The sequence below is a fragment of the Colobus angolensis genome, unplaced genomic scaffold (assembly GCF_000951035.1).
Source record: "Colobus angolensis palliatus isolate OR3802 unplaced genomic scaffold, Cang.pa_1.0 Scaffold192, whole genome shotgun sequence".
Taxonomy (NCBI): Eukaryota; Metazoa; Chordata; class Mammalia; order Primates; family Cercopithecidae; genus Colobus; species Colobus angolensis.
Window position 1 is genome coordinate 6,056,382 of NW_012115066.1, and position 19,436 is coordinate 6,075,817.

The following is a 19,436-nucleotide window of genomic DNA, read 5'->3' on the forward strand; positions in this document are numbered from 1 at the left end:
AATTCCTGGATCATGTGGATTCATAGCCAAATTCTACTAGATGTACAAATGAGAGCTGGTGTCAGTTCTACTGAAACTATTCCAAAAAAATCAAGGAGGATGGATACTTCTTTAACTTTTCTACGAAAACAGTATCATGCTGACACCAAAATCTGGGAAAGACATAAGGAAAGCAGAAAATTATAGGACATTATCCATGAGGATCACAGATGAAAAAGTTCTCAACAATTGCTAGCAAACTGAATCCAGGAGCACATCAGAATTTAATCTGCCACAATCAAGTAGCCTTCATGCCTGGGAAGCAAACTTGGTTCAACATAGAAAAAACATATGATCATTTCAATAGATACAGGAAAGCTTTCTGTAAAATCCAACATCCTTTCATGATTAAAAACCCTCAAGAAACTAAGCATGGAAGGAACATATTTCTAAATAATAAGAGGCATCTTTGTCAAGGCCACAGCCAACATCATACTGAATGGAAAAAAACTGCAAGCATTCCCCTTAAAAACTGGAAAAGACGAGGATGCCCACTCTCCATGCCCCTATTCAACATAGTACTGGAAATCCAAGCAAGAGCAATCAGACAAGGTAAAGAAATAAAAGTCATCCAAATAGAAAAACAAAGAAAGTCAAATTATCTTTCTTTAGTGATTATATGATTCTGTACTTTAAAAACCCTAAAAACTCTGCCAAGAGGATCCTAGGCCTGATCAATAACTTAGGTAAAGTTTCAGTATACCAAATCAATATACAAATATCAGTAGCCTTTCTGTACATCAATAATATTCAAGCTGAGAGCCAAATAAAGAAAGCAATCCCATTTACAATAGCCACAAAAAAATTAACTAGAAATGTATCTAACCAAGAAGGAAAAACATCTCTACAAGGAGAGCTAGAAAATATTGCTGAAATAAATCATAGTTGAGATTTGAGACATAATTGAGACTTGAGATCAAAGACAAAGGCATCACATTTACCATTCTTCAAAGTATACTATAAGGCTCCAGTAACTAAAACAGCATGATATGGGTACAAAACTAGACACTTAAAGCAATGGAACAGAATATAGAACCCAGAAATAAAGCCACATACCTACAACTAACTGATCTTCAAAAAAGTTGACAAAAATAAGCGATAGGGGAAGGAGTCCCTATTAATAAATTATACTGGGAAAACTGGCTAGCAATATGCAGAAGAATGAAAAAGAACCCCTACTTTTCACCATATATAAAAATTAACTCAAGATGAATTAAATACTTAAATGTAAGACTTCACACTATAAAAATCCTAGAAGAAAACCTAGGAAACACTTCAGAACATCAGCCTGAGCAAATAATTTATAACTAGGTCCTCAAAAACAAATGAAAGAAAAATTAGAGCCTAATTAAACTAAAGAGCTTCTGCACAGCAAAAGAAACTATCAACAGAGCAAACCGACAGCATATACAATGGGAGAATATATTTACAAACTGTGCATTCAACAGAGGATTGATATCCAGAACCTATAAGGCACTTAAACAAAGCAACAAGAGAAAACATATAACCCTATTAAAAGCAGGCAAAGAACATGAACAGATACTTCTCCAAAGAACACATACAAGGCTGGGGGAGATGACTCATGCCTGTAATCCCAGCATTTTAGGAAGATCAGGTGGGTGGATCACCTGAGGTCAGGAGTTTGAAACCAACCTGGCCAACATGGCAAAACCTAACTCTACTAAAAATACAAAAATGAGCCAAGTGTGGTAAAAAATGAGTTCCAGCTACTGGGGAGGCAGAGGCAGGATAATCGCTTGAACCCAGGAGGCAGAGGTTTCAGCGAGCCAAGATTGTGCCACTGCTCCCCAGCCTGGGTGACAGAGTGAGACTCACAGGAAGACAGAGTAAGACTCACAGGAAAAATAATCAACATCACGAAATCATAAGTGAAATACAAATCAAAACCTCTATGAGGTACTATCTCTCAACCGTTAGCATGGCTATCATTAAAAAGCCAAAAAATAACTGACGTCAGCAAAGTTGTGGAAAAAGAAATGGCTATACACTGTTGGTGGGAATATATATCAGTTCAACCACTGTAGAAAGCAATTTGGAGATTTCTCAAAGAATTAAAAATAGAACTCCTATTTGACCCAGAAACCCCGTTACTGGGTATATGCCAAAAGAAAAGAAATCGTTTTGGCCAGACGCGGTGGCTCAAGCCTGTAATCATAGCACTTTGGGAGGCCGAGGCAGGAGGATCACAAGGTCAGGAGAGTGAGACCATCCTGGCTAACATAGTGAAACCCCGTATCTACTTAAAAAAAAAAAAAAATAGAAAAAATTAGCTGGACGTGGTGGTGGGCGCCTGTAGTCCCAGCTACTCGGAAGGCCGAGGCAGAAGAATGGCGTGAACCAGGGAGGCGGAACTTGCAGTGAGCCGAGATTGCGCCACTGCAGTCTGGCCTGGACGACAGAGCTAGACTCCCTCTAAAATAAATAAATAAATAAATAAATAATTTCATTTTATCAAAAAGACACAAATACTTGTATGTTCATTGCTATACTATTCACAATAGCAAAGTCATGGAATAAACCTAGGTGCACATCAACAGTGGGTTAGATAATAAAAATGTGCATATACACCATGGAATACTACACAGCCATAAAAATGAATGAAATCTTGTCATTTTCAGCTATATGGATGCAGCTGGAGGTCATTATCCTAAATGAATTAACATAGAAGGAGAAAACCAAATATTGCATATTCCTAAACATGGGAGCTAATTATTTGGTACACATTGACATAAAGATGTAAAAAATAGATCTTGGGGACCAAATAGAGGGAGGGAAGGGGGGAAAAGTACTGAAAAATTTTCTATTGAGTATTATCTTCACTACCTGGGTAATAGAATCAATAGAAGCTTAAACCTTAGCATCATGCAATATACCTGTGCAATAAAACTGCACATGTACCCCCTGTATATAAAATAAAAATTGAAATAAAAATATATAATAAATAAATTACTGTAAAAACATGTGTTCAATTGGTTCCAAAATAATTATTGTTGGCATATTTTAGTCTAAATTAGTGTATTTTGATGCAAACTAGTACATGTTGCAATGTCTAATGCCACTATTAATATTTTACAGTCATTAAGCCAAAATAAAAGTACTGAGTACTATGGATGACACTGAAGAATCTAAATTGCTGACATCTGATGGCAAGACAGAAGTAACTCCCATGGTATATTTTTATTCCTTCTCACTTTTCTTGTAAAAACATCTGAATTCAGACCCTTTTGACTCCTTTTCTGGACTACTAGTCATCATGCCAGCTTCAGGTCCTGATATTGCCTGAACTCCATGGTTTCTGTTTATGACCTTGCCTTACACAGCATGATATGGAGGTAAGATCATTCACAAAAACCTGTACTTAAAATCCTGTGTTCCAGTTCTCACCCAACATTTGCCTGATCTCTGATCAATGCCTAAGGATAGAGACATTCTTTCTTACATGTCATAACTTCCTCCACTCACACACTGAAAATTTATTGGTTTCACTTATGGACTTTAAAAATCTCACCTCCTCTGAGAATCCCTTCTAACCACATAATCTTTTTAGAATTACACCTTCATATAAGATCATTCATAGTAGATAAACCTATGTTTTTTGTATAATGGTGGAATCATATCATTTTTATACTTAATATTCTTCAACAAGTTCCTACTATACTGTGAAAATAAATGGCAAGTATAGACAGATGCTGAAAATAACTTCAAATATTAAGAAATTTGACCAACTGTAGGACCTATGAATTCCTCAAAATAAAAGATGTCCCAACCACTACATTTTTTCTGTCATTTAACCACATAGAGCCCCAAATATTATGCATACAAATGGTATCTTAGTGTATTCTTCAATAAGATAGAAAGGGGGAATATATTTCCATAGAGATACAGGTTTAAAGTTTTGAGGTAGAAGAGACCGTGGAAGGCCTATAAACCAGCTTTCATCATATCCTAAATAAACTGAGACTTAAAGACAATAGATGACTTGAATAAATTCACCCAGAAAAATAATTTAAAATAGTGCAAGAACCCGGTTATCCTAATGTCTGGTCCAACACATCATCTCTTTTGTTTATCACAGAGGCTCAATCAGATTTTGTTATTTGACTTTGAGCTTTATTATAACATTTGAAAGATAAAATTAATCTGACTGAGGCTATGAATTATTACAAACATTTGTGTTGCCTGTGGACAATTGAGTGTTACCTTCATTCTGAGTGCCTTCATTTAGATTTGTCACAGCTTCAACCTAAAGTGAACTCCACCTTTTCTGCTTAATATCACGTTTACTTTTTACTTCCTGATAGTTTGGATCTGTGTCCCTGCCAAATCACATGTTGAAATGTGATCCCCCGTGTTGGCTGGAGGGCCTGCTGGGAGGTGTTTGTGTCAAGGGGGTGGATCTCTAATGATGTGGTGAGATCTCTCATCTTGTGATAGTGAATGAGTTCTCGCGAGATTTGGTTGTTTTAAAAGTGGCCAAGTGTGACGGCTCACACCTGTAATCCCAGCACTTTGGGATGCCGAGGCAGGCGGATCACCAGGTCAGGAGATTGAGACCATTCTGGCTAACCTGGTGAAACCCCGTCTCTTCTAAAGTACAAAAAATTAGCTGGGTGTGGTGGTGGGCGTCTGTAGTCCCAGCCACTCGGGAGGCTGAGGCAGGAGAATGGCGGAGGAACCCAGGCGGCGGAGCTTGCAGTGAGCTGAGATCGTGCCACTGTACTCAGGTCTGGGTGACAGAGCGAGACTCCGTCTCAATAAATAAATAAATAAATAAATTTTAAAAAGTGTGTGGCACCTCCTCCCTCCACCGCCCCTTGCTCCTGCTCTGGCCATGTGACATGACTGCTCCTGCTTTACCTTCTGCCATAAGTAAATGCTCTCTAAGGTCTCCCAAGCAGATGCTGGTACCATGCTTGTATAGCCTGCTGAACCATGAGACAATTAAATTTCTTTCCTTTATAAATTACCCAGTCTCAGGTATTCCTTTATAGCAATGCAAGAATGGCCTAGTACACTCCCATTATAACATTATTCTTTCTTTACCTCTTCACCTTCAAAGCATTTCTCTTTCATCTACTTTACATGTGGAAAATGTATTGGTTCAAATTGAATACTCTGCCACTATAATGTGCTTTGAACAGAACAGCCTTGGAAACTAAAAATCATAGATGTAATCAGAAACAGATCGGGAATAAAATGGCATCTCATTAGTGGGTCACAGTTTACAAAAGTAAACAGCTTCTTTATTTTTTGAATTTATTAAATGAAAGGTGCTTCATTACTCTATGAATGGAGTCTTCTGACGACTACAACACAACACTAAATATTGTTAGTTGTTTGCATGGACCTTTTTTGAAAAGTTCTTTAAAAAATCAAGCAAACAATCTTCTATCCTAGGAACACCTCCTTTCATGGGAAGTAAAGTAGTAATATGCAAAAAGAAAAAATAAAGTTTAGGCTAGGTGCAGTGGCTCACGCCTATAATCCCAGCACTTTGGGAGGCTGAGGCGGGTGGATCACGAGGTCAGGAGATCGAGATCATCCTGGCTAACATGGTGAAACCCCACCTCTACTAAAAATATAAAAATTAGCCGGGGTGTGGTGGCGGGTGCCTGTAGTCCCAGCTACTCAGGAGGCTGAGGCAGGAGAATGGCGTGAACCCGGCAGGTGGAGCTTGCAGTGAGCCGAGATCATGCCACTGCACTCCAGCCTGGGTGACTGAGCAAGACTCCATCTCAGAAAAAAAAAAAAAAAAAAAAAGAGTTTAAATGCTTATTTGCTTATTTTCAACAGAAGTTTCTATAATTGCGTTTCTTCTGTTAGTTATTTTTGTAAAGTTCTTATAGTTAAACTCTGGATAAAGGTCACCTACGTTCAAAAATATTGAACAGTTTGTGCAACCATTATCAGAAAAAAAAGTATGGCCCTCACGTTGCCAACAGAAAAGAAAGAATCTTCCAGCTCTCTCAAATTGTAGCTTACTCAAGGAGGTACAATAATTGGATGAAAACTCTCCCAAAAAAGTAAATATTGGCGTCCACAATGCAAGCCACTGCCAAAAATCTCAATGGTTAAGCCGTAATTTTCTTTCTGAATGATGGTCTCTCTAGTTCATTTTCTGGTATTTGCTTTTCTAATTCAGTATCTTTCTTCCAGAAGTTAAAGTGACACTAAGTGTAAATTCAAGCAATTGTTATTGAGTTTACTCCTTTTACACGCTGAGCCAAGACTCTACGGGAGATTGCACATCCCTAAAAGGCATGCTAGAGGAAAGAGATCACACATAATGAAGGAAATAGTCTGATATCTATTCTATGCATAGCCTCAGTCCACATCACATCCATCACTATCACAATCATTACCTTCATCTTTATTATCACTTTCACTACAGTGACTTTGGAGCTTCAAAAACTAGTTATTTAATCTCTTTAAAGTTAACAATATGAAAGTATAAAGTGCACATTAAAAACCCCAACTGCCAGGGTTGTTACGAATGCTAAATAAGGTATGCAAAGTACTTACTATTTTGTCCAGCTCTACTATCTTCATTTGTGGAATATTTTAACCATTTGTTGATCATTTATTAGGTTGAGACATTCTTAACCTATTTAACTCTCTTTACTATATGCTAAATACTTTGGTTTCTATTTTAAAGACAAGGACTCTAACATAACCACCTGATCTAAGGATACACACTTAGTAACTACCCTCACAAAGGTTGGAATGTATGTCTGCCTGCCTCCAAAACCAGTTGTGAATATAGATTATTTTATTAAGGAGTATTTTCCATATACCTTTATAGTATCTGTAGAACTATAAAAACATATTTGTTAAATCTGTCAATTTTTTATGTTAAAAATTGATTTGGGATCCAGATTGAACCCACTTAGCCTGAACTTCAACCCAAAGAGATAACTGGGTTTAGATGATTTATTATGAGTTTCCTGAATCATATACTATCTCTTCTCATTCATGAGGCTAACAGTTAAAGATAAGACTCTTTTATCTCAGATAGAAAGTATGAAGCCCAGTCCTTTATGCCAGACTTTATGAATCTCAGTTCCAACGTTAGGCATTGGTCTTGTCCACTAATGTAGTAGCAACCTTTTAAAATAGATCTAATAGGGACTTAGTTACAGAAAAGTTACTACCTAGCTGCTTCAAATGTCTATTACTCATTCGTTGTGACCCTAAGACCCCAAAATACATACAAAGTCATTCAATAAGTGGTAAAACCCAGTCTTCTTGGGGTTTACAAGGAACGACAGGATCCTTAAATTTTGAGAAAAGTAAGTCAGGATAGGTGGGTTTGGAGACATACTGTTACCTGGGAAACAGGTACTATTATCACTTTAGGTAGTAAAAAGAGGCCTATGCTTTCCCTTATAATGATATTCCTAAAAATATTATTAGAACAGTATTTATGACTTGCAACTGACATTACAATTGTCAAAAAACTAAATGTTTTAAAATGAACTACAATGTAAAGCAAATCAGATAATTGGTTAAAATATCCTAAAATCAATGCATTTTAGAAAAATACAGGGAGATGAGTACAATAAAAGACACATCGGAATTTATCTTAGAGTCTGAAGGGCTGGGGAGTCTACAATTATTAAACCCCCTGTAAGCCAAAAACAATCTATGGAGTTTGACAGTGACAATATTGTATAGAATTCTAAAACACACTGAACTTTGTTCCTAAATATATCTTTCAGAAACCGCTCAACTTGTTTACGGATATTTTTCCTTCTCTCTTCCCTCCTGCTCACCCTGCCTAACCAAACCTGATCCAAAGACAATCGACAAGAATACACGTTCACCTAGCAAGGAAGAATGATATACTTAACCACGAGCTATACAGGTTGGCAAATTCGCCTGCGGAAAACATTTAACAGAAACTAGAGGTTAAAAACTGATCCCTCCGCCAATGCCATTTCAATTAAAAGAAGAAATTAAGCACGAGTTGATCTACCATAAGTCACTGCATGAGAGAATCACACCACATGGCCAATTATGAATAACAGGGAGACAAAATATTCTTTGAATAAAGAAACATATGTTTCTTTACAATCTAAAAAATAATATCAAAGCCAGTTTGATGTCCAAGGATAATCCTGAACAGGGAGTGTGATGGTTAATTTTAGGTGTCAACATAACGGAATTAAGGAATACCTAAAGAAGTAGCAGAGGATTATTTTTGGGTGTGTCTGTGAGGTTGTTTCCAGAAGAGATTGACAGGTGAGTCAGTGGACAGAGTGGGGAAGATCCACCTGCAATGTGCACCAGAACCATCCAATCAGCTAGCGGCCCATTTAAAAAAAAAAAAAAAGGAGAGAAAAAGATTCTCTCTCTCTGTCTTCTGCAGCTGGGACACTCTCCTCCTCTTTCCCTTGTACATCAGAATTCCAGAGTCTCTGATCTAGGGAATACAGGACTTAAATTAGTGAGCTCCCACATTCTCAGGCATTTGGCCTTGTACCTGAGAATTACATAATTAGCTTCTCTTTTTCTTTTCTTTTCTTTTTTTAAATTATACTTTAAGTTCTGGGATACGTGTGCAGAACGTGCAGGTTTGTTACATAGGCATACACTTGCCATGGTGGTTTTCTGCAGCCATCAACCAGTCATTTACATTAGGTATTTCTCCTAATGCTATACCTCTCCTTACCCCCACCCCACAACAGGCCCCAGAGTGTGATGTTCCCCTCCCCGTGTCCATGTGTTCTCATCGTTCAACTCCCACTTATAAGTGAGAACATGCGGTGTTTGGTTTTCTGTTCCTGTGTTAGTTTGCTGAGAAGGATGGTTTCCAGCTTCATCCGTGTCCCTGCAAAGGACATGAACTCATCCTTTTTTTATGGCTGCATAGTATTCCATGGTGTATATGAGCCACATTTTCTTAATTCAGTCTATCATTAATGGGCATTTGGGTTGGTTCCAAATCTTTGCTATTGTGAACAGTGCTGCAATAAACATATGTGTGCATGTGTTTTTGTAGTAGAATGATTTATAATCCTTTGGGTATATACCCAGTAATGACATTGCTGGGTCAAATGGCATTTCTGGTTCTAGATTCTTGAGGAATCACCACACTGTCTTCCACAATGGTTGAACTAATTTACACTCCCACCAACACTGTAAAAGTGTTCTATTTCTCCACATCCTCTCCAGCACCTGTTGTTTTCTGACTTTTTAATGATTGTCATTTTAACTGGCACCAGACACTATGTCACTGTGGTTTTGATTTGCATTTCTCTAATGACCAATGATGATGAGCTGTGTTTAATATGTTTGTTGGCCACATAAATATCATCTTTTGACATGTGTCTGTTCATATCCTTTGCCCACTTTTTGATGGGTTGTTTTTTTTTTCTTGCAAATTTGTTCAAGTTCTTTATAGATTCTGGATATCAGCCTGTTGTCAGATGGATAGATTGCAAACATTTTCTCCCATTCTGTAGGTTTCCTGTTCACTCTGATGATAGTTTCTTTTGCTGTGCAGCAGCTCTTTAGTTTAATTAGATTCCTTTTGTCAGTTTTGGCTTTGGTTGCCATTGCTTTTGGTGTTTTAGTAATAAAGACTTTGCCCATGCCTATGTCCTAAATGGTATTGCCTAGGTTTTCTTCTATGTTTTTATGGCTTATCTCAATAGATGCAGAAAAGGCCTTCAATAAGATTCAACATGGCTTTATGCTAAAAACTCTCAATAAACTAGGTATTGATGGAATGTATCTCAATATAATAAGAGCTATTTATGACAAACCCACAGCCAGTATCATACTGAATGGGCAAAATCTGGAAGCATTCCCTTTGAAAACTGGCACAAGACAAGGATGCCCTCCCTCACCACTCCTATTCAATATAGTATTGGAAGTTCTGGCCAGGGCATTTAGGCAAGAGAAAAAAATAAAGTGTATTTGAATAGGAAGAGAGAAAATCAAATAGTCTCTGTTTGCAGATGACATGATGGTACATTTAGAAAAGCCCATTGTCTCAGCTCAAAATCTCCTTAAGCTGATAAGCAACTTCAGCAAAGTCTCAGAATACAAAATCAATGTGCAAAATGCACAAGCATTCCTATACACCAATAATAAGAAAATAGAAAGCCAAATCATGAGTAACCTCCCATTCACAATTGCTACAAAGAGAATAAAATACCTAGGAATCCAACTTACAAGTGATGTGAAGGACATCTTCAAGGAGAACTACAAACCAGTGCTCAAGGAAATAAGAGAGGACATAAACAAATGGAAAAAACATTCCAACATTCCATGCTCATGGATAGGAAGAATCAATATTGTGAAAATGGCCATACTGCCCAAGGTAATTTATAGATTTAATGCTATCTCCATCAAGCTACCATTGACTTTCTTCACAGAATTAGAAAAAACTACTTTAAAGTTCATATGGAACCAAAAAAGAGCCTGTATAGGCAAGACAATCCTAAGCAAAAATAACAAAGATGGAGGCATCAAGCTACCTGACTTCAAACCATATTACAAAGCTACAGTAACCAAAACAGCATGGTACTGGTACCAAAACAGATATATAGACCAATGGAACAGAACAGAGGCCTCAGAAATAACACCACACATCTACAACCATCTGATCTTTGACAAACCTGACCAAAACAAGCAATGGGGAAAGGATTCGCTATCTAATAAATAGTGTTGGGAAAATTGGCTAGCCATATGCAGAAAACTGAAACTGGACCCCTTCCTTACACCTTATACAAAAATTAACTCAAGATGTATTAAGGACTTAAACATAAGACCTAGCTTCTCTTTTTCTGAGGCTTTCGGACTTGGAGTGAACCATGATATTGCCCTCCCAGGTTCTCAGTTTGCAGATGGCCTTTTGTCGGACTTCTCAGACTCCATAATCACATGAGTCAATTCTCCAAATAAATCTCCTTTCATATATTTCTATCTCTTTCTATTTACTTATCTCTCTTCTATTGCTAATGTCTCTCTGGAGGATTCTGACTAATACAGAGTATAGATCATTCGCTTTATAGGTAAAGTGTAAATTGAAAAGGTTAAGGGAAAGGTTCAGGGCACAAAAGTCAACTATATGCAATTAATATATACAATTATATACAATCAATACATACAATATAGTCTATAATAGAGCCAAAAGACATCATTTGGAGACACAGAATTTTGACTCTCCCCAAAGTCTTTTAAAATGGAGATAAATGTATCTTCACATATTTTGAATGGATACTTCCTTAGGCATTGAATTGATAGAATTTTTCTTAAGACCATCACAGTCAGAAACTTCTATTACTAATCTTTTGACTCCTTTTCCCCTTTGCATTGTAACTTCCACCTTTATTCTTACTGGCTGAACAAAATAGTCTCCACCCCACCCCACCCAGTGCAGGATTTTTTTTTCTTCAGCTTTAATGAGATGCAATTGACAATAATTGAATCTACTTTGGGGTACAATGTGGTGTTTTGATATACATTGTGACATGATTACCATAATCAAACTAATTGACATATCTGTCACCACACATAATTACCATTGTGTGTGTGTGTGTGTGTGTGTGTGTGTGTGTATGTGGTAAGAAGATCTGAGATCTACCTTCTTAGCAAATTTCAGCTACACAATACTATATTATATGTTCCTATATTAACTATATTAATGTCCTTCAGATTCAAACACACTGTTGCAAATGACAGGATTTTCTTCTTTTTGAAGGCTGAATACTCTTCTATTCTGTGTATGTGTGTGTGTGTGTATAACCCTTATCTCACACCATATATAAAAATCAACTATACACAAGTAATATATGCAGTTATATATATTCAATAGATACAATTATATATTTGTGTAATAAATATGTAACATGGTTAGATTTTGTGTCCCCACCCAAAACTCATCTTGAATTGTAATCCCTAAGAGTTGAGGGAGAGACCTAGTGGGAGGTCATTCATCATGAGGGCGGTTTCCCCCATGCTGTTCTTGTGATAGTGAGTGAGTTCTTATGACATCTGATAGTGTTATAAGCATCTGGCATTTCTCCTATTCACACTGTCTGCTGCTTCCTTGTGAAGAAGGGGCCTGCCTCCTCTTCTGCCATCACTGTAAGTTTCCTTAGGTCTCCCCAGCCATGTGGAACTGTCAGTTAATTAAACCTCTTTTCTTTATAGATTATTCAGTCTCGGGTACCAATATGAGAAAAGACTAATACGATATGTATGTATGTATGTGTGTATGTATGTATATTATACAATCAACATATACAAATATATATTTATACAATGTATATACAAGATATATAGGTGTATATATTTTATACAAATACTGCATAAACCTTTTTTTTTTTTTGAGATGGAGTCTCGCTCTGTCGCCCAGGCTGGAGTGCAGTGGCGCCATCTCAACTCACTGCAAGCTGCGCCTCCCAGGTTCACGCCATTCTCCTGCCTCAGCCTTCCAAGTAGCTGGGACTACAGACGCCTGCCACCATGCCCGGCTAATTTTTTCTATTTTTAGTAGAAACGGGGTTTCACTAAACCAGGATGGTTAGCCAGGATGGTCTCGATCTCCTGACCTTGTGATCCGCCTGCTTCGGCCTCCCAAAGTGCTGGGATTGCAGGCATGAGCCACTGCGCCTGGCCAAATACTGCATAATCTTATATGTGTAATATAAATATTAACATTTTCTATCCATTGAACTGTCGATGAACACTTAGGTTGATCCATGATCCATATATTGGCTATTGTGAATAATGATGCAATGAACATGGTGCAGATATTTCTTCAACATGCTAATTTTATTTCCTGTGTATATATACCCAGAAGTAGGATTTCTGGATCATATGTTAGTACTATTTTTAATTTTTTGATGAACCTTCATAATGTTTTCCATAATGGTTGTAGCAATTTACAGTCCCACCAACAGTGTGCAGGGCTTACATTTCTCCACGTCTTCTCCAACATTTGTTACCTTTTGTTTTCTTGATAATAGCCATTCTAACAAGAGGAATGTGATATATTATTACAGTTGTAACTTGCACTGTTATTGAGGAATTTTTATATGTCTGCTGGCTATTCTTTACCTCTTTTGGGACAGTCAATTCAGGTCCTTTGCCCTTGAAAAAAATCAAGTTGTTTTCTTACTATTGGGTTGTTTGCATTCCTTGTATATTTTAGATATTATCGCCTTATCAGTTGTATAGTTTACATATATTTTCCCCCATTTAATAGTTGTCTCATTTGTTATTTTCTTCGTTGTGCAGAAACTTTTTGGTTTTATGCAGTTTTTTTAGTTTATTTTTGCTTTTGTTTTCTGTGCTTTTGAGTCATATCAAAAATATCATTGCCCAGACTCTTGTAATGAAGACTTTTCCCTATCTTCTCTTCTTTTGACTATTATTCAACAAACATTTAAATGTTTTCTTATGCAGACCTTTCTGGCTGATAAAATAAGGTAAGAAATAAGGGCCCTAATAGGTTATTCATACAATTATTAAGAGTAGTATTAAAACAATCTAACATATTGATCTCAAGTAATTTGGGGAAGAGAGAGGAGTCAAGATTGTGTATTAATACATTTGGGAACTGATTAGTTGTGTGTGAAATAAAACCTATAATTATACCACCCCAATTGAATAAATAGGCAGGGAACATATATGTACCCCCTAACACCCGTATTATTATTATAATCTCCAACATATCAAGACTCAAAGTCTTCGATTCCACAGTATTACCCTTAGAAGTCCACTGGAGGCCTGAACTGCAGCATTTTACTTGGGACAACTCCCCATAATGCAAGACCTTAGCATAAATCCAAACTGGATCCAAGTCCTAACTTTCAATGCTCTTTGTGTGCAGCCCATTTCTGATGGTACAGTAGACATATGCCTCCCTAACTTTTCCATTTATGCAAAATTAACCGTCACCTTCTTATAGCACTACTCATTGATACATGACTTTATTTTTGGCACAGAGCAAATATTGCCTTGTAAACCTAACAATATTTGATTCTGTTAAAAAAAAATCAAAATTTTAACTTTGCCTCTTGGTAAAGATTTTTCAATGAAATTTTAATAATCAAATAATAATATATTGTTATTTAATCACAATTTAGAATGATCTGATTATCACCCTCTTAAAAACTCCACTGATTACCAAATCAGGCATCTATAAAAATAATTTATACATTTTTACATAATTTCATTGTAAACATTGGTTGTAACAGCATTCACGATAGCCAAAGATAGAATTTCAACTGGAGTAAAGAAAGCTCTTCTCATCTAAGAATATGGAATTTCTGTAGTTTAGGATTTCGTCTGCTCTTGTTACTCCTAGCTAGAATCACCATATTTTATTTCTACAATACTTTTTAGAAAAGTAGAAAAAATCTAACATTGCCATAAAGGGGCATTATCACTTCACAAGGACAGAATAAGCAGCAGGAGCAGATGAAATTCAAATCAGCCCAAATCCTGTTTCTATAATAATGTATCTTTCTAGCTTTGAAATCACATCAAAATTGCTTCTATACTGAATGGTTTTCAAAGATGTCTTTGAGGCATCATTGAGATTTTTTTAAATGGATAGCGTCTAGTAGAGTTAGATGCAAAGGAGACTTTTGCGTCTGAGAACAGGATTAGTGCTTCCTGTTTCCAGAGGGATACAAAACATGGCAGATAGGATGTCTCAAATTATTATTTATTCCTTCTTTTGATTCATTACAACTTCCTAATTAAGGCTTGGTTTCCTAAGTAATTAAGGCAGCTTCCTTTGTCAAAAGCTACCAATGGCTCTTCATTCAATCGCATTTTGCACCTGCGTCTGTTAAATAATGATTACAGATGTTCGCTAATGTCATAAAAAAGAGAAAATTAATAGCAAGTAGATGGCATTCCTAATAGATTGTGCAGTTCAAGGGCTCCAGAGAAACTAAGAAAACGATCATTTGCCATTATATGTGCATAATTATCCTGGCAGCTGATGGTTACAATCCTTGGAGTAAAGAGAAAGTAAAGTTGTTTATCTATTCATTTGATATTTTAATAATCTTGTACTTGGGATCTGTCATTTTCTGTTCTACTTTACAGTGGTATTCTGTTCACTGATTTGTGCTACATTGGTATACATTTTGTGATCACCATTTGTTTTTGAGCCTTTCTGTAATGAGATAGTATAAAAACCACCATAATTATAGATTTTTATAATGTGTCAGTACAGAGTAGGCTGCTCCTTTCCCCAGAAACTCCTGCTTGTCACCAGTAGGGCCTAGTGGCATACATATCATACCAGCATCAGAAAAAGGGAAATGCAAAATAGAATGTAATTTAACGTTTTGTGCTGCTCATCTGAATCTACAACTTGGGAAAGATAGAGAAAGTCAAGATCTTTAATGACAATTAAGCCCCATTAGATTCTTGAGCAAGAATTTGTAAAGATAAAAATATTGTACGAATGTCATTTTTAGTATGAAAATGGTACATTAGGAATATTCCCTCATATTCAATGAACAAGAATTTCTTAGTGAAATCAACAATCTTAAAAATGATATCAACAATGAAAGTTTGCATTTAATGAATGCAAAGGACGAGGAACTTTGCTAAGTGTGTTATGAATGTGAGCTCATGTCATGCTTAAAACAAATTCTCTTATGCTCTCCTCTGTATTAGTTTTCTGTTGCTGTAGTAACAAACTATCATAAGCTGTTGGCTTAAAACAACACAAATGCATTATGGGACAGTTCTCAAGGTCAGAGGTGTAAAATGGATGTCATCAGGCTAAAATGAAGATTTCAGCAGAGATGCATTCATTTCTGAAAACGTAGGAGAGAATCTCTTTCCTTGTCTATTTCAGCTTAGAGAGGCCACCTATATTATAGGGTTATAATATATAGGCTTATATAGGCCTGAGGCTTCATTCATATGAACTAAAATATGCACAGGTTCTGGGAATTAAGAAGTAGACATTTTTGGAGGGTCATTGCTAACTTCACCCTCCAGTCTAGTGAGAGTGAGACTTTTAAATTATCTGACCACATCTTTTGCCTGTCACAATTCTCTTTCCTAAAACCTCTCTTAAGACTCCTTGTTTTAGTATGAAAATATGACCTTCAAGTTCTGGAAACGTCTAGCTCCTTCATCTCTCATTTTTCCCTATTGTCCTCTTCACTTCCATGCTAGCTTTGCTGTGGACCTGTTACTTGATAGATGTGCTCTTGTTTTCCAAGTCTGGGTATATTCTGTCTTCTGTCTGGAATGCTCATCCAACACAGCCTTGCACTATAACTTGTATTTTTTCCTTCTGCCTCTGTATAAAGCATCATTTTCTCAGGAAAGCCTGCACTAACCCCAGATCTCTGCCAATTAAACAGGAAAATAAATTCACCTGTTTAATTATTTATTTAGAATTTCATGTACATACATTTCTTTGTGTTCACCTTGTTCTGGCACTTCTGTTTCTGTATACTAGGGATATGGAAGGAAACAACAGACAGTGTTCTGACTTTCCTGAAATTTGTTTTCTGACGATGGGAGATAGATGACACATAATAAACAAATATTTAGTATGTCAGATGGAGCAAGTACTATAATGAAAAATAAAGCTGGATAAGAGATGAGAGACAAGTGTGGGAGTCATTTTAGACAAATAAGTCAAAAAGTGCTTCTATAAAATGGTGACATTTGAAAAGAGATAAGAATGGAGAGGAGAGAGTAATTCTTGGAGATATTTAAGGCAAGAGCATTCCTGGCAGATGCAACAGTAAATGTGAAGACCAAGAGATAAGATGGTGTGTTTGAAGGTCTGCAACCAGAATTCCTCTACTTCATTGTAATTGTAGTGGTCTCAAATTTACACAGTAATGTGATCATTCGAACAATTATCTTCTTCCTCAACTAGCCTTTGAACTTCACGAGAGAAGCCATTCCCTCTGATTTTACTTACCATAGTATCCTATACTGCTTGACATATTAGTGACCCTCAAAAATATTTCTGGGATGAATGAATAAACAATAAACCTATGCATGGTGTTATTCTGACCCCCATCTTATTATGAGGAAACTGAGGATGAAAATGTTTAATAACTTTCCAAGGTCATATCAATGACAATGCTATGCTACAAGTCTAAGACTATTTGACAGCAAAGTCCATGTTCTTAACCATTTGGCTGTATTGTCTAGAAAATTTTTTGGAAGGGTTTAAGTTAACTTGTTTTCTTAATGAGGGAAATGACTTAGAATAGGTAGATGTATATTGATTACCAGCTACAGTAACATATAAACATAGGCAGAGCTGCTCAAAGCCTTTGTTTTCTCATAAAATGGTGAGAATAATATCCACCTCAAAGTTTGTTTAAATTAAGGCACTGCATAAAATAATAAACATAAAAACACTAAGCAAATGGTAAAGGATTACTGTAGCCATCACCATATCGCATATGGAATGCATAAGCAGTAAAACTCTTAAGTAGTTTATGGTCCTGACAAAAGTTTAATGGTGATATGCAGAAAGCATTATCATGCTCATGTTTACACAGCACACATTATTCTTTTTCAGCCTACATTTCCATCGGGAAAATACTTTTCCCTCTGAAAGAGCTGAACTATCTGTTCTTTCCAAAGGGTAGCGGAGAACTGAGAAATAGCAGACCTTTTTCCCCAAAAAAGGGGATTGAGTGGTTTTCAAAACAGAGAATGACAGACAATGAGAGAGAAATTAAAAAATATATATTTTGGAAGGCACATTTTCAAAGTATATTGGTATGATTATACTATGAGACCTTTTGGTAGACATTTTGACTTAAAGTGAATCTGAAAATAAATTGATAATTGTTCAAAGCATAGTAATAAGGGCCTGATTTAAATAACGACTGAATTAGCATAAAACAACTTCTGCGTGGGACATATGGCAGATGATAATTTGAACTATATAGAAGGGAATAATTTAGCCTATAAAATACTATTTCTGAATATATTTTTGTTAATTTCTTTTCTACAGTATTTTACTAGGAAGAAAATGCATGTTTACATGAGAACTACAATGAATATTATTTATTGTTTATTATATATAATTTGGCTAATATTAGCCACATTTAAATTATAAGTGGTTCTCATTGACTTGCGTGAAACTGACTCACTCTCAGTTAAACCTATTGCTCCTGGAAGGAAAATTTAATTCAGGACTTTATGAATCTGGCATCATGAATCCAAAAGAATAATTCTTTTAAAATATATTTTAGTTAATGCAGTTTAAAAAGGCAATATATGGGTAGGACTTCAAAATGACTGACCAGATGCAGTTTGTACTTGCCTCCTCCACTAAGAAGAATCAAAGCAGTGAGTAGGTAATCACACTTCAAATAGATCATCCAAGAGAGAACACTGGAATTCAACAGAAAAGTGTCCTGAAATACTAAAGTAATGAAGGAGGAGGAAGCAAGACAGCATGATCAGTCAGGATTGGCTGGGAGCTGAAAGACAGTCCCCAACACAGGGAAAAGCTAAGTGAGAGACCCTTGGCAGTCCATGTTTCCACCATGGACTCATAAGAGGTACTCAACCCTTGGAAGCTCTAAAACTAACACAGAGAGCTGTCAGGAGACTGTGCAATGGCACCGCTTCAGGAAAGGAGCTCACCCTGGTTCCTACACTAGACATGAACAGCTACACCAAGATGTCATTTTAGAGCCCCATCCCTAACACACTGTTTACTCTCCCAGAAACTAGCACACTGGGGTTGAGAAGCAAGAGAAGCACAGGCTGCTGCCTTAGGGCTGAGGCTGAGGCTCCAGCACAGGGGCTGAGGCTTTAGCACCACTAGGGCAGAGATATGCGTAGAGTACGCATTTCAATTTATTTGCCTAGTCAGCACTGTCCCTCTTCTTTGCAAGGCAGCAGCAGAGCCATTGCTGCCCCTCACCTGAGCGTTCTGTTGGTGGCTTGAAGGTCACCACACCTTTTTTTTTCCCCATGGCTGGTGCCCCCACACACCATCAGAGGACCCTAGTAAAAGCCTAACTGACCAGGCTTTGTATACTCCATCCCAGGCCATGCAATCAGGGCGTGGGGATTGCTCCGCCCAGTCCATCACCATGGTCCCCTGAATACTCCTCTTGGCGGACTGAACACTTCTCCTAAGACTGGGCCGGCCTACCTGGCTGCTGCATCACAACTGGTGCCTATCTACATGTCCCACCTGTGGGCCTGGACACTGGCCCACTCAATTCACCACAGTTATGACCAATGTTTATGTGTATTGTGTAGGAGCCAGAGGGTCATCCTGCCACCGCCACCGTCATCACCCACGCCTCACAGCCACCATCACCACCCACGCCTCACCGCCACCGTCACCACCCACGCCTCACCGCCACCGTCACCACCCACGCCTCACCGCC

At 37.2% G+C, this 19,436-nt stretch overlaps 1 protein-coding gene across 2 annotated transcripts in view; it reads right to left on the reverse strand.

Annotated features, from left to right (window-relative positions):
* LRRC4C (leucine rich repeat containing 4C) overlaps window positions 1–19,436 on the reverse strand; it is a 1,309,626-nt gene that overhangs the window by 604,720 nt on the left and 685,470 nt on the right. The gene's annotated exons all lie outside the window — the stretch shown is intronic.